This window comes from Phyllobates terribilis, unplaced genomic scaffold (assembly GCF_046119375.1).
Source record: "Phyllobates terribilis strain yellow unplaced genomic scaffold, ASM4611937v1 Scaffold_3__8_contigs__length_932513732, whole genome shotgun sequence".
NCBI classification, from domain to species: Eukaryota; Metazoa; Chordata; class Amphibia; order Anura; family Dendrobatidae; genus Phyllobates; species Phyllobates terribilis.
Window position 1 is genome coordinate 847,095,116 of NW_027362763.1, and position 18,937 is coordinate 847,114,052.

Consider the following 18,937-nt stretch of genomic DNA (forward strand, 5'->3'; position numbering starts at 1 on the left):
AGGTACACATGAATTGGCCAATTTATGCGCTAAGATTTCTCATTTATTTACAGCAGTAATGCTATTCATTTTCCATACTTCATATTTCATGCGCTAAAAAAAATTTTTCAAAAAATTTTTCATTTATTTCTATTTTTTACAGCAGTTATGCTATTCATATTTCATATTTCACATCTATATACTCAGTGTTACAGTGTGCTACTTTATTTGTTCATTATATATGGAGGTAGCTGCTCTTAGTAAGCACCTGTTCACACCTAGTTTTTGTAGTGGAAGTGCCGTCATTTTCTTTGTTACTAGATTTAGCGTTGACTGAGCACTCCACCCCCACCCCCATTCCGCAGGTGGTTTTAAATGCATCAGGATCTGTCTTTCCCACACATAAGCAGACGGAGGTCTCTTAGAGAGGTATTCACATTGGTAGGTCCTGACATCGAGAAACGCCGTACCGCGGCTGTCAGGTACACATGAATTGGCCAATTTATGCGCTAAGATTTCTCATTTATTTACAGCAGTAATGCTATTCATTTTCCATACTTCATATTTCATGCGCTAAAAAAAATTTTTCAAAAAATTTTTCATTTATTTCTATTTTTTACAGCAGTTATGCTATTCATATTTCATATTTCACATCTATATACTCAGTGTTACAGTGTGCTACTTTATTTGTTCATTATATATGGAGGTAGCTGCTCTTAGTAAGCACCTGTTCACACCTAGTTTTTGTAGTGGAAGTGCCGTCATTTTCTTTGTTACTAGATTTAGCGTTGACTGAGCACTCCACCCCCACCCCCATGCCGCAGGTGGTTTTAAATGCATCAGGATCTGTCTTTCCCACACATAAGCAGACGGAGGTCTCTTAGAGAGGTATTCACATTGGTAGGTCCTGACATCGAGAAACGCCTTACCGCGGCTGTCAGGTACACATGAATTGGCCAATTTATGCGCTAAGATTTCTCATTTATTTACAGCAGTAATGCTATTCATTTTCCATACTTCATATTTCATGTGCTAAAAAAAAATTTTTCAAAAAATTTTTCATTTATTTCTATTTTTTACAGCAGTTATGCTATTCATATTTCATATTTCACATCTATATACTCAGTGTTACAGTGTGCTACTTTATTTGTTCATTATATATGGAGGTAGCTGCTCTTAGTAAGCACCTATTCACACCTAGTTTTTGTAGTGGAAGTGCCGTCATTTTCTTTGTTACTAGATTTAGTGTTGACTGAGCACTCCACCCCCACCCCCATGCCGCAGGTGGTTTTAAATGCATCAGGATCTGTCTTTCCCACACATAAGCAGACGGAGGTCTCTTAGAGAGGTATTCACATTGGTAGGTCCTGACATCGAGAAACGCCTTACCGCGGCTGTCAGGTACACATGAATTGGCCAATTTATGCGCTAAGATTTCTCATTTATTTACAGCAGTAATGCTATTCATTTTCCATACTTCATATTTCATGCGCTAAAAAAAATTTTCAAAAAATTTTTCATTTATTTCTATTTTTTACAGCAGTTATGCTATTCATATTTCATATTTCACATTTATATACTCAGTGTTACAGTGTGCTACTTTATTTGTTCATTATATATGGAGGTAGCTGCTCTTAGTAAGCACCTGTTCACACCTAGTTTTTGTAGTGGAAGTGCCGTCATTTTCTTTGTTGCTAGATTTAGCGTTGACTGAGCACTCCACCCCCACCCCCATGCCGCAGGTGGTTTTAAATGCATCAGGATCTGTCTTTCCCACACATAAGCAGACGGAGGTCTCTTAGAGAGGTATTCACATTGGTAGGTCCTGACATCGAGAAACGCCTTACCGCGGCTGTCAGGTACACATGAATTGGCCAATTTATGCGCTAAGATTTCTCATTTATTTACAGCAGTAATGCTATTCATTTTCCATACTTCATATTTCATGCGCTAAAAAAAAATTTTCATTTATTTCTATTTTTTACAGCAGTTATGCTATTCATATTTCATATTTCACATCTATATACTCAGTGTTACAGTGTGCTACTTTATTTGTTCATTATATATGGAGGTAGCTGCTCTTAGTAAGCACCTGTTCACACCTAGTTTTTGTAGTGGAAGTGCCGTCATTTTCTTTGTTACTAGATTTAGCGTTGACTGAGCACTCCACCCCCACCCCCATGCCGCAGGTGGTTTTAAATGCATCAGGATCTGTCTTTCCCACACATAAGCAGACGGAGGTCTCTTAGAGAGGTATTCACATTGGTAGGTCCTGACATCGAGAAACGCCTTACCGCGGCTGTCAGGTACACATGAATTGGCCAATTTATGCGCTAAGATTTCTCATTTATTTACAGCAGTAATGCTATTCATTTTCCATACTTCATATTTCATGCGCTAAAAAAATTTTTTCAAAAAATGTTTCAATTATTTCTATTTTTTACAGCAGTTATGCTATTCATATTTCATATTTCACATCTATATACTCAGTGTTACAGTGTGCTACTTTATTTGTTCATTATATATGGAGGTAGCTGCTCTTAGTAAGCACCTGTTCACACCTAGTTTTTGTAGTGGAAGTGCCGTCATTTTCTTTGTTACTAGATTTAGCGTTGACTGAGCACTCCACCCCCACCCCCATTCCGCAGGTGGTTTTAAATGCATCAGGATCTGTCTTTCCCACACATAAGCAGACGGAGGTCTCTTAGAGAGGTATTCACATTGGTAGGTCCTGACATCGAGAAACGCCGTACCGCGGCTGTCAGGTACACATGAATTGGCCAATTTATGCGCTAAGATTTCTCATTTATTTACAGCAGTAATGCTATTCATTTTCCATACTTCATATTTCATGCGCTAAAAAAAATTTTTCAAAAAATTTTTCATTTATTTCTATTTTTTACAGCAGTTATGCTATTCATATTTCATATTTCACATCTATATACTCAGTGTTACAGTGTGCTACTTTATTTGTTCATTATATATGGAGGTAGCTGCTCTTAGTAAGCACCTGTTCACACCTAGTTTTTGTAGTGGAAGTGCCGTCATTTTCTTTGTTACTAGATTTAGCGTTGACTGAGCACTCCACCCCCACCCCCATGCCGCAGGTGGTTTTAAATGCATCAGGATCTGTCTTTCCCACACATAAGCAGACGGAGGTCTCTTAGAGAGGTATTCACATTGGTAGGTCCTGACATCGAGAAACGCCTTACCGCGGCTGTCAGGTACACATGAATTGGCCAATTTATGCGCTAAGATTTCTCATTTATTTACAGCAGTAATGCTATTCATTTTCCATACTTCATATTTCATGTGCTAAAAAAAAATTTTTCAAAAAATTTTTCATTTATTTCTATTTTTTACAGCAGTTATGCTATTCATATTTCATATTTCACATCTATATACTCAGTGTTACAGTGTGCTACTTTATTTGTTCATTATATATGGAGGTAGCTGCTCTTAGTAAGCACCTGTTCACACCTAGTTTTTGTAGTGGAAGTGCCGTCATTTTCTTTGTTACTAGATTTAGTGTTGACTGAGCACTCCACCCCCACCCCCATGCCGCAGGTGGTTTTAAATGCATCAGGATCTGTCTTTCCCACACATAAGCAGACGGAGGTCTCTTAGAGAGGTATTCACATTGGTAGGTCCTGACATCGAGAAACGCCTTACCGCGGCTGTCAGGTACACATGAATTGGCCAATTTATGCGCTAAGATTTCTCATTTATTTACAGCAGTAATGCTATTCATTTTCCATACTTCATATTTCATGCGCTGAAAAAAATTTTCAAAAAATTTTTCATTTATTTCTATTTTTTACAGCAGTTATGCTATTCATATTTCATATTTCACATTTATATACTCAGTGTTACAGTGTGCTACTTTATTTGTTCATTATATATGGAGGTAGCTGCTCTTAGTAAGCACCTGTTCACACCTAGTTTTTGTAGTGGAAGTGCCGTCATTTTCTTTGTTGCTAGATTTAGCGTTGACTGAGCACTCCACCCCCACCCCCATGCCGCAGGTGGTTTTAAATGCATCAGGATCTGTCTTTCCCACACATAAGCAGACGGAGGTCTCTTAGAGAGGTATTCACATTGGTAGGTCCTGACATCGAGAAACGCCTTACCGCGGCTGTCAGGTACACATGAATTGGCCAATTTATGCGCTAAGATTTCTCATTTATTTACAGCAGTAATGCTATTCATTTTCCATACTTTATATTTCATGCGCTAAAAAAAATGTTTCAAAAAATTTTTCATTTATTTCTATTTTTTACAGCAGTTATGCTATTCATATTTCATATTTCACATCTATATACTCAGTGTTACAGTGTGCTACTTTATTTGTTCATTATATATGGAGGTAGCTGCTCTTAGTAAGCACCTGTTCACACCTAGTTTTTGTAGTGGAAGTGCCGTCATTTTCTTTGTTACTAGATTTAGCGTTGACTGAGCACTCCACCCCCACCCCCATGCCGCAGGTGGTTTTAAATGCATCAGGATCTGTCTTTCCCACACATAAGCAGACGGAGGTCTCTTAGAGAGGTATTCACATTGGTAGGTCCTGACATCGAGAAACGCCTTACCGCGGCTGTCAGGTACACATGAATTGGCCAATTTATGCGCTAAGATTTCTCATTTATTTACAGCAGTAATGCTATTCATTTTCCATACTTCATATTTCATGCGCTAAAAAAAATTTTCAAAAAATGTTTCATTTATTTCTATTTTTTACAGCAGTTATGCTATTCATATTTCATATTTCACATTTATATACTCAGTGTTACAGTGTGCTACTTTATTTGTTCATTATATATGGAGGTAGCTGCTCTTAGTAAGCACCTGTTCACACCTAGTTTTTGTAGTGGAAGTGCCGTCATTTTCTTTGTTGCTAGATTTAGCGTTGACTGAGCACTCCACCCCCACCCCCATGCCGCAGGTGGTTTTAAATGCATCAGGATCTGTCTTTCCCACACATAAGCAGACGGAGGTCTCTTAGAGAGGTATTCACATTGGTAGGTCCTGACATCGAGAAACGCCTTACCGCGGCTGTCAGGTACACATGAATTGGCCAATTTATGCGCTAAGATTTCTCATTTATTTACAGCAGTAATGCTATTCATTTTCCATACTTCATATTTCATGCGCTAAAAAAAATGTTTCAAAAAATTTTTCATTTATTTCTATTTTTTACAGCAGTTATGCTATTCATATTTCATATTTTACATCTATATACTCAGTGTTACAGTGTGCTACTTTATTTGTTCATTATATATGGAGGTAGCTGCTCTTAGTAAGCACCTGTTCACACCTAGTTTTTGTAGTGGAAGTGCCGTCATTTTCTTTGTTACTAGATTTAGCGTTGACTGAGCACTCCACCCCCACCCCCATGCCACAGGTGGTTTTAAATGCATCAGGATCTGTCTTTCCCACACATAAGCAGACGGAGGTCTCTTAGAGAGGTATTCACATTGGTAGGTCCTGACATCGAGAAACGCCTTACCGCGGCTGTCAGGTACACATGAATTGGCCAATTTATGCGCTAAGATTTCTCATTTATTTACAGCAGTAATGCTATTCATTTTCCATACTTCATATTTCATGCGCTAAAAAAAATTTTTCAAAAAATTTTTCATTTATTTCTATTTTTTACAGCAGTTATGCTATTCATATTTCATATTTCACATCTATATACTCAGTGTTACAGTGTGCTACTTTATTTGTTCATTATATATGGAGGTAGCTGCTCTTAGTAAGCACCTGTTCACACCTAGTTTTTGTAGTGGAAGTGCCGTCATTTTCTTTGTTACTAGATTTAGCGTTGACTGAGCACTCCACCCCCACCCCCATGCCGCAGGTGGTTTTAAATGCATCAGGATCTGTCTTTCCCACACATAAGCAGACGGAGGTCTCTTAGAGAGGTATTCACATTGGTAGGTCCTGACATCGAGAAATGCCTTACCGCGGCTGTCAGGTACACATGAATTGGCCAATTTATGCGCTAAGATTTCTCATTTATTTACAGCAGTAATGCTATTCATTTTCCATACTTCATATTTCATGCGCTAAAAAAATTTTTTCAAAAAATTTTTCATTTATTTCTATTTTTTACAGCAGTTATGCTATTCATATTTCATATTTCACATCTATATACTCAGTGTTACAGTGTGCTACTTTATTTGTTCATTATATATGGAGGTAGCTGCTCTTAGTAAGCACCTGTTCACACCTAGTTTTTGTAGTGGAAGTGCCGTCATTTTCTTTGTTACTAGATTTAGCGTTGACTGAGCACTCCACCCCCACCCCCATGCCGCAGGTGGTTTTAAATGCATCAGGATCTGTCTTTCCCACACATAAGCAGACGGAGGTCTCTTAGAGAGGTATTCACATTGGTAGGTCCTGACATCGAGAAACGCCTTACCGCGGCTGTCAGGTACACATGAATTGGCCAATTTATGCGCTAAGATTTCTCATTTATTTACAGCAGTAATGCTATTCATTTTCCATACTTCATATTTCATGCGCTAAAAAAAAAATTTTCAAAAAATTTTTCATTTATTTCTATTTTTTACAGCAGTTATGCTATTCATATTTCATATTTCACATCTATATACTCAGTGTTACAGTGTGCTACTTTATTTGTTCATTATATATGGAGGTAGCTGCTCTTAGTAAGCACCTGTTCACACCTAGTTTTTGTAGTGGAAGTGCCGTCATTTTCTTTGTTACTAGATTTAGCGTTGACTGAGCACTCCACCCCCACCCCCATGCCGCAGGTGGTTTTAAATGCATCAGGATCTGTCTTTCCCACACATAAGCAGACGGAGGTCTCTTAGAGAGGTATTCACATTGGTAGGTCCTGACATCGAGAAACGCCTTACCGCGGCTGTCAGGTACACATGAATTGGCCAATTTATGCGCTAAGATTTCTCATTTATTTACAGCAGTAATGCTATTCATTTTCCATACTTCATATTTCATGCGCTAAAAAAAATTTTTCAAAAAATTTTTCATTTATTTTTATTTTTTACAGCAGTTATGCTATTCATATTTCATATTTCACATTTATATACTCAGTGTTAAAGTGTGCTACTTTATTTGTTCATTATATATGGAGGTAGCTGCTCTTAGTAAGCACCTGTTCACACCTAGTTTTTGTAGTGGAAGTGCCGTCATTTTCTTTGTTACTAGATTTAGCGTTGACTGAGCACTCCACCCCCACCCCCATGCCGCAGGTGGTTTTAAATGCATCAGGATCTGTCTTTCCCACACATAAGCAGACGGAGGTCTCTTAGAGAGGTATTCACATTGGTAGGTCCTGACATCGAGAAACGCCTTACCGCGGCTGTCAGGTACACATGAATTGGCCAATTTATGCGCTAAGATTTCTCATTTATTTACAGCAGTAATGCTATTCATTTTCCATACTTCATATTTCATGCGCTAAAAAAAATGTTTCAAAAAATTTTTCATTTATTTCTATTTTTTACAGCAGTTATGCTATTCATATTTCATATTTCACATCTATATACTCAGTGTTACAGTGTGCTACTGACGCGCCCCTGGGCCTGCTGTGTCGCGCAGCGTCTCGCGCACGGGGGCTTACCCGGAACCGGATCAGATGAGGGTTGTAGTCTCCGAGTGGCGGGGACCCGGTCCGTGCCCAGGGAGTCAAGCTCAGTGTGCGGCAGTCTTGATAGATGTTATTTGAGTGTCGACTACGCCACCCGTTGATTAGCAGCTATGGAGCTGCCGCTGCAGGGCAGACCGCTGAGGCCGGTGTAGAATTGTGCAGCGTGATAGTATAACCCCCAACGGGAGGGGTATGGCCTCAGGGCAGCCGACGTGGAAGATGGGGGTAGCAGGAACCACTCAGAGACGGTGCGGTGTAATTCAGGGTCTTTACTGGTAACAACGATAGACCCTCCCGGAGTACTTGCTAGCGAACGGGGCCTGGTCAGTCCTTGAGCAGATGGGATCTCCCCTGGCCAGGCAGAGTTGTAGGCCTCCCAAACTGACTGTACTCTTCTGGCTACCTTGCTAGAAGCGGATATAAGTAGCCCACGTCCCTGAGTGTACCGTGTGGTGCTCACCCGTATGGCCGGTGACTCGGGGCCTTCTAATGGCTTCCGCTCCACGATGGCGGTGCTGGTCCTACGCATGTGACCGTGCCTTCGGGTTTCTGGGCCTGAGGACCTGAAATCCCCTGCCGGTCGGCTTCTGCTGCTGGGTAAGAGTTAGTCCCCACAGCCTCGGACGCCCGGTCCGGTAAGAAAGCTTCTCAGTCAGGGCGAGCTCTGCAGCTGCCAGCCCCTGACTCGTAGTAGTATTGCTCCCACTGAGCTTCTGCTGTTTCTTCCTATGACTGTTTCTCGTCTCTACTTCTTCTCTACTCCTTACCCTGCCTCAGCCCCGGGTTTATATAGGGGAAGTTCTTCCCCTCCCAAGACTGGGCAGGAGGTGTGGCATGCACAGGATCCCTGACCAAAGGACCTCCCACCTGCTCTCAGACATAACATTACATTACTGTGGGAAACCAGACCCCTGGGGTGCCACACTACTTTATTTGTTCATTATATATGGAGGTAGCTGCTCTTAGTAAGCACCTGTTCACACCTAGTTTTTGTAGTGGAAGTGCCGTCATTTTCTTTGTTACTAGATTTAGCGTTGACTGAGCACTCCACCCCCACCCCCATGCCGCAGGTGGTTTTAAATGCATCAGGATCTGTCTTTCCCACACATAAGCAGACGGAGGTCTCTTAGAGAGGTATTCACATTGGTAGGTCCTGACATCGAGAAACGCCTTACCGCGGCTGTCAGGTACACATGAATTGGCCAATTTATGCGCTAAGATTTCTCATTTATTTACAGCAGTAATGCTATTCATTTTCCATACTTCATATTTCATGCGCTAAAAAAAAATTTTCAAAAAATTTTTCATTTATTTCTATTTTTTACAGCAGTTATGCTATTCATATTTCACATCTATATACTCAGTGTTACAGTGTGCTACTTTATTTGTTCATTATATATGGAGGTAGCTGCTCTTAGTAAGCACCTGTTCACACCTAGTTTTTGTAGTGGAAGTGCCGTCATTTTCTTTGTTACTTCTTTCTGACCAGGACCAGGGGAGCTGCCCAGGGGCTACAGCTATCCCTTACTACCCCTGCCTTTTTCATGTCATGCAACATTTCCTTGGCTTTTTGGTAATATGCTGGTGGTATGGGTCTGTAACGCTCCTTAATGGGCGGATGGTTACCGGTGGGTATGTGGTGTTGTACCCCTTTAACCCTTCCAAAATCAAGTGGGTGCTTACTAAACACCTGTTCATATTCCTGAACCACTCTGTAAACACCGTGTTTTTGATGGACAGGAGTGGCGTCAGTCCCAACATGGAGCTGGTGACACCATTCCTCCAGCTGAGCTTCGGAGTCATTGTCCTCCACTGTATCTGGTGGGGTCAAGGAGTCCACTGTGTGTATGGCTTCATTATTCACAGTATACAGTCGGGCAACAGTGGCGTATCGTGGCAATTTAACTTCCTCCTCCCCACAATTTAGGAGATGCACGGGTACCCTCCCATTGCGTACATCAACTACCCCTCTAGCAGTTAGGAGTGTAGGTCTGTGCTCTGAGTTGATGGGCTCTACTACCGCTTGGTAGTTCTGTCCTTTGAGACCTATTGCTGCCCTACACCAAATCAGCATTTCACTCATTGGGGGAATCACAATGGGTATCAGGTCTGTCACCCGTACATTACCAATCTCACCACCTGTTAGCTTTACCTGTTGCTGGTACAGGAGGGCGTGAATTTCCTTCTGGAGCACCTTCCTCTGCCCTGGTTTTGCAGTGTCAGCAATTTGTTGGAGTAAGAACAACACTTCTCCCAAACAGTTACCAACAACATTTGTACCAAGTATCATATATGGATTTGTATCACCAGGGTTAGATTCTATGACAATCAGTCCTTGGTCCTTTAGTTCCACTCTCCCCACCTTCACTGTCACGTCCTTTTCCCCGACTAGGTTAAGAGGAAGGCCATTAGAGGCATACACAGAGAGATTTGGGGCTGGCGGGTGGAGTTCATCTATGGACCAGTACCTTTTGTAGAGGACATCAGGTATGATGGTTACCTGTGAGCCGGTGTCCAGTAGTACAGGTGTTTCTAAGCCGTCCAGCACGATGGACGGGAAAGGCCTTCCTCCTACAAACCGGTCGTACCAGCTTGATGGGCCTGATTGATCTACTCCTGGGTGTCGGCCCTTGGCCCCAGGGTTTGCCCGTTTAAAGGACAGATCCGTGTGGTGTGGCCTGCCTTGTGGCAATGGTAGCAGATGAGTTCTCCTGGAGGGCGAGGTTGGTCGTTGGTCCTCCCACGGGGTGGCATTGTCCTCCTTCTTCTCCTCATCAAGGGGACATCCTCAGGACTGTTGGCGAGTAGGATCCTTCCATCCGGATCGGGCTCCGTCTGTAGTTGCAGGGCGCTCAGGACAGTGGTCAGGGTTTTACTTAGCTGACGCACTTCAGAGCGCAGGCTGTCAAGCTCGCTAGAGGGCGCTGTTTGCACTTTTGTCTCAGCCGCTAATGAAGGGGCAGTGAGTGCTGTGGCCATTGGGGTGGCCCCACCCTGGTAACGCTGGATAGCAGTATCTGATGTTTTCAGGGGCTGAATGCCCTTAATAGCCATGTCCTTCAGGGTGTCAAAGGTGGCATTTGGATGATCTAAGGCCCACCACCGTACAGTTCTGCTCTCCTCCTGGGACCTTAACCCCCGGATTAATTGTTCTGTCAGCATTTTGTTCTCATCATGTATGCTGGCTGGACTAACCTGTTTCAGGGCCCGCAGTGCCTCTTGTAGGCGCCAGGCATAGTCCCGGATACTGTCCTCAGGTTTCTGGGTACACTGATAGAACCTCATCCGAAGATCAGTCTCAGTGCGGTTTTCAAAGACAGTTTGCAGTCTCTTAAATATAATGGATACTGATTCCTGGTCTGTGGCTGGCCAGGCTTCAACTTCCCGCTCTGCGGCACCAGTCAATTGTCCCAGCACAACAGCGGCTCTCTGTCTACCAGTCATTGAGTACATGTCCAGTACACCGCATATTTTCGTTTTGAACCCAGACAAGGTGTCTGGTTTGCCGTCATACTGGGGAAGCCATTTCTCTCCGGGGATATACGGCAGGGCCATGGGTATCATTGGAGTCACAACCCCTGCTGGTGGGGCAGCCGCTCCAGCCTGAGCAGTGCTGGGTGCGAGTTGAACATCGGGAGCGTTAACTGGTGCTCCGGCGTCTTGCTGGTCGTCGGCCATGGTTGCGTCCCCCTAGTAAACCGTAGCCTGCCTTCTTTTCCTTTTTCGGGTAGGCCGCAGCTCCGCAGACGACGGTCTCCTTCCAGGACCTGACACTTCCTGGTGCTGTGTCAGAGCGCGAGGCGGGGCTTTAGCTTCGCGCGCTACCAACGGTCACGCCTCTCTGGTTCCCGCGGTTACGCCCCTCTTCTTCCCGTGCGGCGACGCTGTAATGGCGGCGATGCTCACCACAGTCTAAACATAGTTCAATTACGGCACACAGTACCCGGTAGCAACGGGCACGAAATCCTGTTTGTGACGCCAGGAAAGAGTGTGACTCGCCCAGGGGGATATATGGGGGAGACTCGGTACCTGGGCCTTTACCTTCTTTGTAGGATTTCACGGCAGTCGGCTCCCGGGCCCGTCCTCTGGGTCACTCTTTAAAAGGGGTTTTGTTAACAGTTTGTCTCGTGACGCCACCTGTGGTTTCTGGTAATGGTTACCAGCGCTGCTGCAGACCTCCGGGGGGTGATGGGATGGCAGCTGGGATGTTTCTGATCCCCACAGGCGGAGCGGGCCCCCGGGGCAGGGTTGATAGAAGGGATGCAGGTGAGAGATGGCCCGGTCGGGTCAGGGGGAATGACGGACATGCACACAGGGGGATTCGCTTCAGTACCTTTACTGGTGTAACGGCAGGTATGGTCCAGGGTACTTGCTAGGAAGGGTGCACTTCAGGACTCTCCCCAGTGAGCGGGTATAAGGCCTCCTGATCCGTGTCTTCCTCTCTCTAAGCTTCTAGCCAGCCTGGAACTTGGCCTAGCTTCTATGCTGTGTTGCTATCTCACCTGACCGCTTGGTAGTAGGACTTTTCCTTGGCAATCACTATCCCTGGACGCCGGGGCCTTCCTGGTTCCTAGTCCTGTTATTGCTGGTAGCTTCAAGATGACCAGGGGTCTGGTAGCCTCCTAGTATGCCGGTTGTCCCTACTGGGTGTAGAGAACCTTGTAGGCGCGGACCCGGTGTCCGGCTTGTGTCTTGGGGTGAGCCTGTGATGCTCCTCTGCCCCCTCAACTCCTCTCTCCTCTCTTCTTGCCTCGGCCACACTCGGGGCCCTCAACACACACAGCTGCTCACGTGCTGCTTTTTCACTGGTCTAAGTGCCAGCACACTCTCTCTCAGACTGAGACTGACTGCCTAACTCCACCCTCCAGTATATATATCCCTAACAGGGCTCCCTCTGGTGGTATGAGGTGGAAGGGTGGAGGTATCTGTTTGTAGTGAGGGCCTCTTGTGGAGAAGTCTGTCCATGCACCCTTTTGGGTCCTGTGGTACCTGTAGTAGCAGGGTGCCACACAACCACTGGACCGAAAACCCAGAAAGAGCAGATGATGAACTTTTCTCACAAAGCTGTATATCAAGCTGCCCTTGCTCTTTAACATGATGCAAGCAAATTGGACTGCATAATTATGGCGACAAGTTCTCTTTAAAAGCTTTAAGGTAATGTAAAAATATATCAAAATCTATTACTAAATATTAAAAGGGATTGAGGTTAAAAACCTGGAAGAACACAAAAGGACAAAGAGGTGAGTGTCACGCCGGTAACTTGTACGCCTTCTCAGCACGTCATCGCTCTGATTCTCCTCATGTCAGGCCGGCTTGCTAGGTTTGCCTCTTGCAGCACTCCCCAGCATTGATGCTTCTTCCTGCTTTCTACACCTGGCTATAAGGAGAAGCGATCAGTCTCTGCAGGAATTTAACCTTGCTGTGTCCTGCAGAGATTAGCTTCCCAGGCCTATCCCTGCCAGCAGGGGATATATTAGTGTTATGAACGTGACACATACACACATGGATAACAGGAATAAGGAAGACCTATTACAGAGAGAAGATGCACCCACATCCTACTGGTCCCTGTACAGACTAGACACTCCCTATCTGCCCAACTAACACCACCTCAGACCTGACTCCCTAATAGGCTGTTGAGAGATTTCTTGTACCTCCTGAGGAACCAGAGGGAAGGGCCGCTACATACTGCTAACAAGGGGAGAGAAAAATTTGGAGGTGGACAATAAGACCTAGGGTGAGAAAATTTAAAGATACGTTCTGTGGTAGAACGGCTTGCTTGGCTGTATGCAGAGGTAGACAAGGTACACTGTCTCTTTAAATTTCACGTTGATTTATTAAACATCATAAATAAACCTGGAGTCCATAAAGTAGACATGGCCCATTTGGCCTAACGGAAAAACAAAATACAAAGATGCAGCACAGTCCGTATATCTGCCGGGGTCCAGTCACTCAGGGTTAGGCACACACGGTTCAGCACAACACGTGCAGGCTTCTCTCTGGAGCATGTTTTTCCAGACACTGAACATACCTAAGTGTAAATGCTGGCTATTTAAAGCCCAGGCCACTCCCTGGAGTGGAGATATGGTGGATGGCTTCCCGCCCTGCACTTAGCCATCCACTTAAAAACATACCCTTGTAAACCTGGCTCATTAACCCTCTCTGCACCTAATATGCAGGAGCCACTTTCATTTTTCATATCACTGAGGCTATTAACCTTAGTGAAACATATCTCCCCTCTGACACTCTGCCAGTGACTTTGTCACAGTTCATAAAGGGGAGAGAAGGAAAACTAAGGAGAACCAAAAATAAATGAAACAAGAACAACCTCCCAGAACTCTAACTGTGGTCAAAGGAAAAGGTGCTGGGAAGGTAGACAAACGGACACTCAGCAGGAATACACACAGTGTTTGCCTAGCAGGGAAAAACACATAACTGAAGGGCTGGAACGCCTTAGGACAAATCCACGTAGAAGTATATCCAGCAAGCCAGTGCAGTGAAGAGTGAACATATAAAACACCACCCAGAATGTGATAGGGCAAACCAAAATGTGAAATTAAGAAACACCTGGAGAGGATCAAGAAGGGAAAACAATGACAATAGAAATCATCAGCATTTGAACAGGGAAGAAAAGGCAATAGCTCAGCAGACAGGGGAACTGACCATGCCGCAACAGGTCACCGGATCAAATCCCCAAACTGAGCCATGACAATTAGGAAGCTCCTCCCTCCACTCCTTGCCTGAGCTTTGGTTCCAGTTTGAAATTTGCTTCCAGTTTTGTTTCTCTCCCGTTACCGACCTGGCTTGTATACCCGTTTTGAGCTCTCCGCGCCTGACCCTAGCTACGTATTTGAACCTGTGGTGCCTGCCCCGACCTCGGACTGTCTGACTACGTGTCTGTACCTCATATTTCTGCCTTGACCCTTTGGTCAGGTGATTCAGGTCCAGGTACTGCCCTAGAGTGTCAGCTTGTGGCTTCAGTAAAGGTCCAAATTTAACCTCACCAACAGAGGCTCTAGTGAAGACTAGGTAGAAGCCCGGCCAGTCGCACAGTGGGTCCACACCCATTGCCGTCACAGTAAGCTCAGCCCATGGACCCTGCTGACAAATCGGGACCCAGAGACCCCAAATTTAATGTACAAGGCTTGTACGAGGAAGTCCATGCTCAACATGAGCGTCAATACCAGCTGATACAGGCGATCAGTGTGGTGGCAACTCAACTGTAAGATTTGTCCACCTCAGTCTCCACCCTGTCCTGCACCTCTTCCATGTCAGACCATCCTTCTTATGGACTGGCATCCTCTCCAGGGGAACCACCTAAGGCTCCAGTTTCAGATGGAGCAGCTAAGCTCCAGCTTCCACTCCTATCCCGCTAAGATGGAGATCCGAAGGAGAGCCACAACTTCATAAACCAATGCAAAATCCATTTCATGCCACGCTTATCTCTTTCCATCAAACCAAACCAAGATTGCTGTTATGGTCTCTCTACTATCCGGACAGGCCCAAGCTTGGGCAAATGCCATTTGGGAGCATGCTGGAGATTCGCGATTTAAGGAAGTTTCTGGTGATGTTCCGTACAGTGTTCGAGGAACCAGGCCGCACCTCCTCAGCCATCTTATCCCTTTTGACATTAAGACAAGGCGCCGACACCGTGGTTCAGTATGCGTTAAGCTTCTATACCCTGGCTGCGGAGCTGGATTTTAATGAAGAAGTTCTGTTGGCCACTTTCTGGCAAGGCCTATCCGGCCGTATTAAGGATGAATTGGCATGGCAGAGATCTTCTATCTTCCCTGGATGCCCTTATACACCTGGCTACTAGGATCGATCTCCGTTTCCATGAGCAAGCTCTAGAACAAAGTCAAACATTTTGACGCATCAGAAGACCACCCAGGCAAGCTCCAACCTTCCAGTACCCCTTGCTGCTGCAAGCCACACCTCCGGCTTCAAAGCTGAAGCAAGTAGAGTGAGCTTAACTTTCTGTACAAGAGTGACAGTGAATGTATAGAGAGAACGAGTGCATATACTGAGGATGCAAAGGACATTATGTTCGTCTGTGCCCAGTAAAGCAGGTAAACTCCAGCACCTAGGGTTGGTAGGAGAGATGACCGTAGGTGAGAAAGATTGCTCTCCAAAACTATTAACTGAGGTCACCCTGACTTGCGGAGAGGTCTCTCTCTGCGGCAGCCCATTTAGACTCATCAGAAGACCACCCAGGCAAGCTCCAACCTTCCAGTACCCCTTGCTGCTGCAAGCCACACCTCCGGCTTCAAAGCTGAAGCAAGTAGAGTGAGCTTAACTTTCTGTACAAGAGTGACAGTGAATGTATAGAGAGAACGAGTGCATATACTGAGGATGCAAAGGACATTATGTTCGTCTGTGCCCAGTAAAGCAGGTAAACTCCAGCACCTAGGGTTGGTAGGAGAGATGACCGTAGGTGAGAAAGATTGCTCTCCAAAACTATTAACTGAGGTCACCCTGACTTGCGGAGAGGTCTCTCTCTGCGGCAGCCCATTTAGACTCCAGATCTGCTGCCAAATTCATCCATCAGGATCTGATTCTCCAACTTCAGCTTCCAACACAACAATTAGATCAACCCTTGGTTATAGCCTCCATTGATGGACAACCCCTGGCAAAGCCTGTCCGATATATCATGCAGCCCGTCACGTTTCAGATTGGAGCCCTGCATTCTGAAAGAATCTCTTTCTACATTCTACCTAAATCCGTAAACTCTGTTCTCCTGGGCCTTTCATGGTTGCGTTTACACGCACCGGTTGTTGACTGGTCCACCGGCCAGGTGCTTCAGTGGGGATCATGTTATGCTACCAACTGTCTTGCCAAGATTTTGCCTACGTCTCCACCTGTCATGCCTTCTAACCTTTCTTCTCTGCCCACCAATTATTGTGCCTTTGCAAACGTCTTTTGTGAAAAGAAGGTAAAGGTTTGCCCGTCCAAAAACCTTAGGATTATCCCATCAATCTTCAGTCTGGCACCTCTCAACCCCGGGGCCGAGTATATCCTTTATCTCTACCAGAGACTTATGCCATTTCGGAGTACATCCAAGAGAACTTACCCAAAAGATTCATCTGTAAGAGCTCCTCTCCTGCCGGTGTCTGCTTGTTCTTTGTGACCAAGAAGGATGGATCCCTACATCCCTGTATTGACTATCGGACCTTAACAAGATCACCATTAATAACAAGTATCTCCTGCCTTTGCTTTCTGAACTATTTGACAGAATTTGTGGGGCAAATATTTTCACCAAATGGGATGTACGAGGGGCTTATAACTTGATTTGAACCCATAAGGGCGACAAATGGATGATGGCCTTTAATACCCATGACGGTCACTATGAGTATCTCGTAATGTCTCTTGGTCTCTGAAATGTGCCTGCCGTGTTTCAGGAATTCGATAACATCTTCCGGTACCTTCTCTATGTTTCCATGGTTGTGTATTTGGACGACATCCTGATTTTCTCTCCTGATCTACCTACCCATAGAAGACATGTCCGTCAGGTTCTGCAGCGTCTACTGTAGAGCAATTTGTTTACCAAGTTGTCCAATTGTTTCTTTGAAAAACCCTCCTTGCATTTCCTCGGCTATATATGTTTCCAGCCACATTGTTTCCAAAGAAGGTTTCTGCCATTCTCTCCTGGCCTCGTACCCAAGGCTTGTATGCCATTTAGCGGTTCATGGGTTTCGTCATCTTCTACAGACAATTTATTCTACACTTCTCGAAGGGGGCTAATAACCCAAATTTTTAAAAAATGCAAGCCAAAATATATTAAAAACATCATGTTTATTTAGAATATCAAAAATAGAACAAAAATGACATACAATAATATTTAAACAACACAGGTAAGAAAAGGGGTCACCTGGTATCAATATATATAAATACATAAAAAAAAGGCCAAATTTGGTATACAGACTGATTAATAAATAAATAAAGCCTGGGTAATAATTTAATAAAACACTATATAGTTGTACATGCACAATTCATATATATGTGCTGAGGTAAATCTCAAAAGTAGAATGTATGGCCGGAGCAGTTAACAAACTACTCCAAGTACCCGTATATGTATGGCAAAATCAGTCAAGGAGAGATCAAAGACCAGGGGCCCACCACACCCAGCGATTGAAATGCTTCATCCAGGAGAAGAAGAGGGCTAATGCAAGAATCTGGCCTGAGTCGGACCTGTTGGCCTTCTAGCACTTGAAAGAGGTCTTTGTGAGAGCTCCAGTGCTGCACTATCCCGATCCTAACAAACAGTTTCTCCTGGAAGTGGATGCTTCCTCTATCAGTGCTGCGGCAGTTCTTCTGCAAAGAACTTCTTTGGGGAAGTCTGTCTCTTGAGGTCTCTTCTCTAAACTGTTTTTGCCAGCTGAGCGAAAATATAGAATTGGGGATCGTGAACTACTGGCCTTTAAGTTGGCGCTTGAAAAATGCCGACATCTACTGGAAGGTGCAAGCACCCCGGTAATAATATACATGGAATATAAGAATTTCACCTTTCTGCAGACCACCCAACGGTTAAATCCTCGTCAGGCCAGGTTGGCACTCTTCTTCACCCGTTTCGACTTTGAGTTGCACTTCCGTCCTGCAGAGAGAATGTTAAAGCAATGCCTTGTCTCTATCCTTTGACATGTCTGATTCTGAGGACGAGTTGCAGCACATCATTAACCCGGCAAGGATTGTTGAAGCAGCTCCTGTTCTTGTAAAATACATTCTCCCTGATAAAACCTTTGTTCCTGCTGATAGCAGGCGGATAATTCTGTCCTGGGGACACAAATCCAAGCTAGCCGGCCTTGTGGGCATACTTAATTCCACTGAGCAGATTTTTGACGCTTCTGGTGGCCTTCGCTGACCAAGGATGTTTGGCACTTCGTAACTGCCTGTCCACAGTGCACCAGAGTCAAGGTCTCCAGGATAAAGCCTGCTGGTCTCCTTCAGCCTCTGCAAGTTCCTTCCTTCCCTTGGCAACATATTGCCATGAATTTCATCACAGACCTCTGGGTTGTGGTGCACCGGTACTCCAAGATGGCTCAATTCATTCTCCTGGTTGGTCTTCCCTCTGCTCCCAAGCTCGAAACACAGTTCTTTCAGCATGTGTTTTGTCTCCATGGTCTTCCACTCCACATTGTCTCTGATCATGGGGTTCAGTTCACATAAAAAATTTGGAAAGTTCTTAGCAAGCTGCAAAATGTCCAGCTGGATTTCTCCTCTGCGCACCATCTTCAGACTAATGGGATAGTGGAGTGGGTCAATCAGGTACTTGAGAACTACCTACTTTACTTTATCTCTGCCTGTCAGGTGGAGTTTTCCTGCAACATC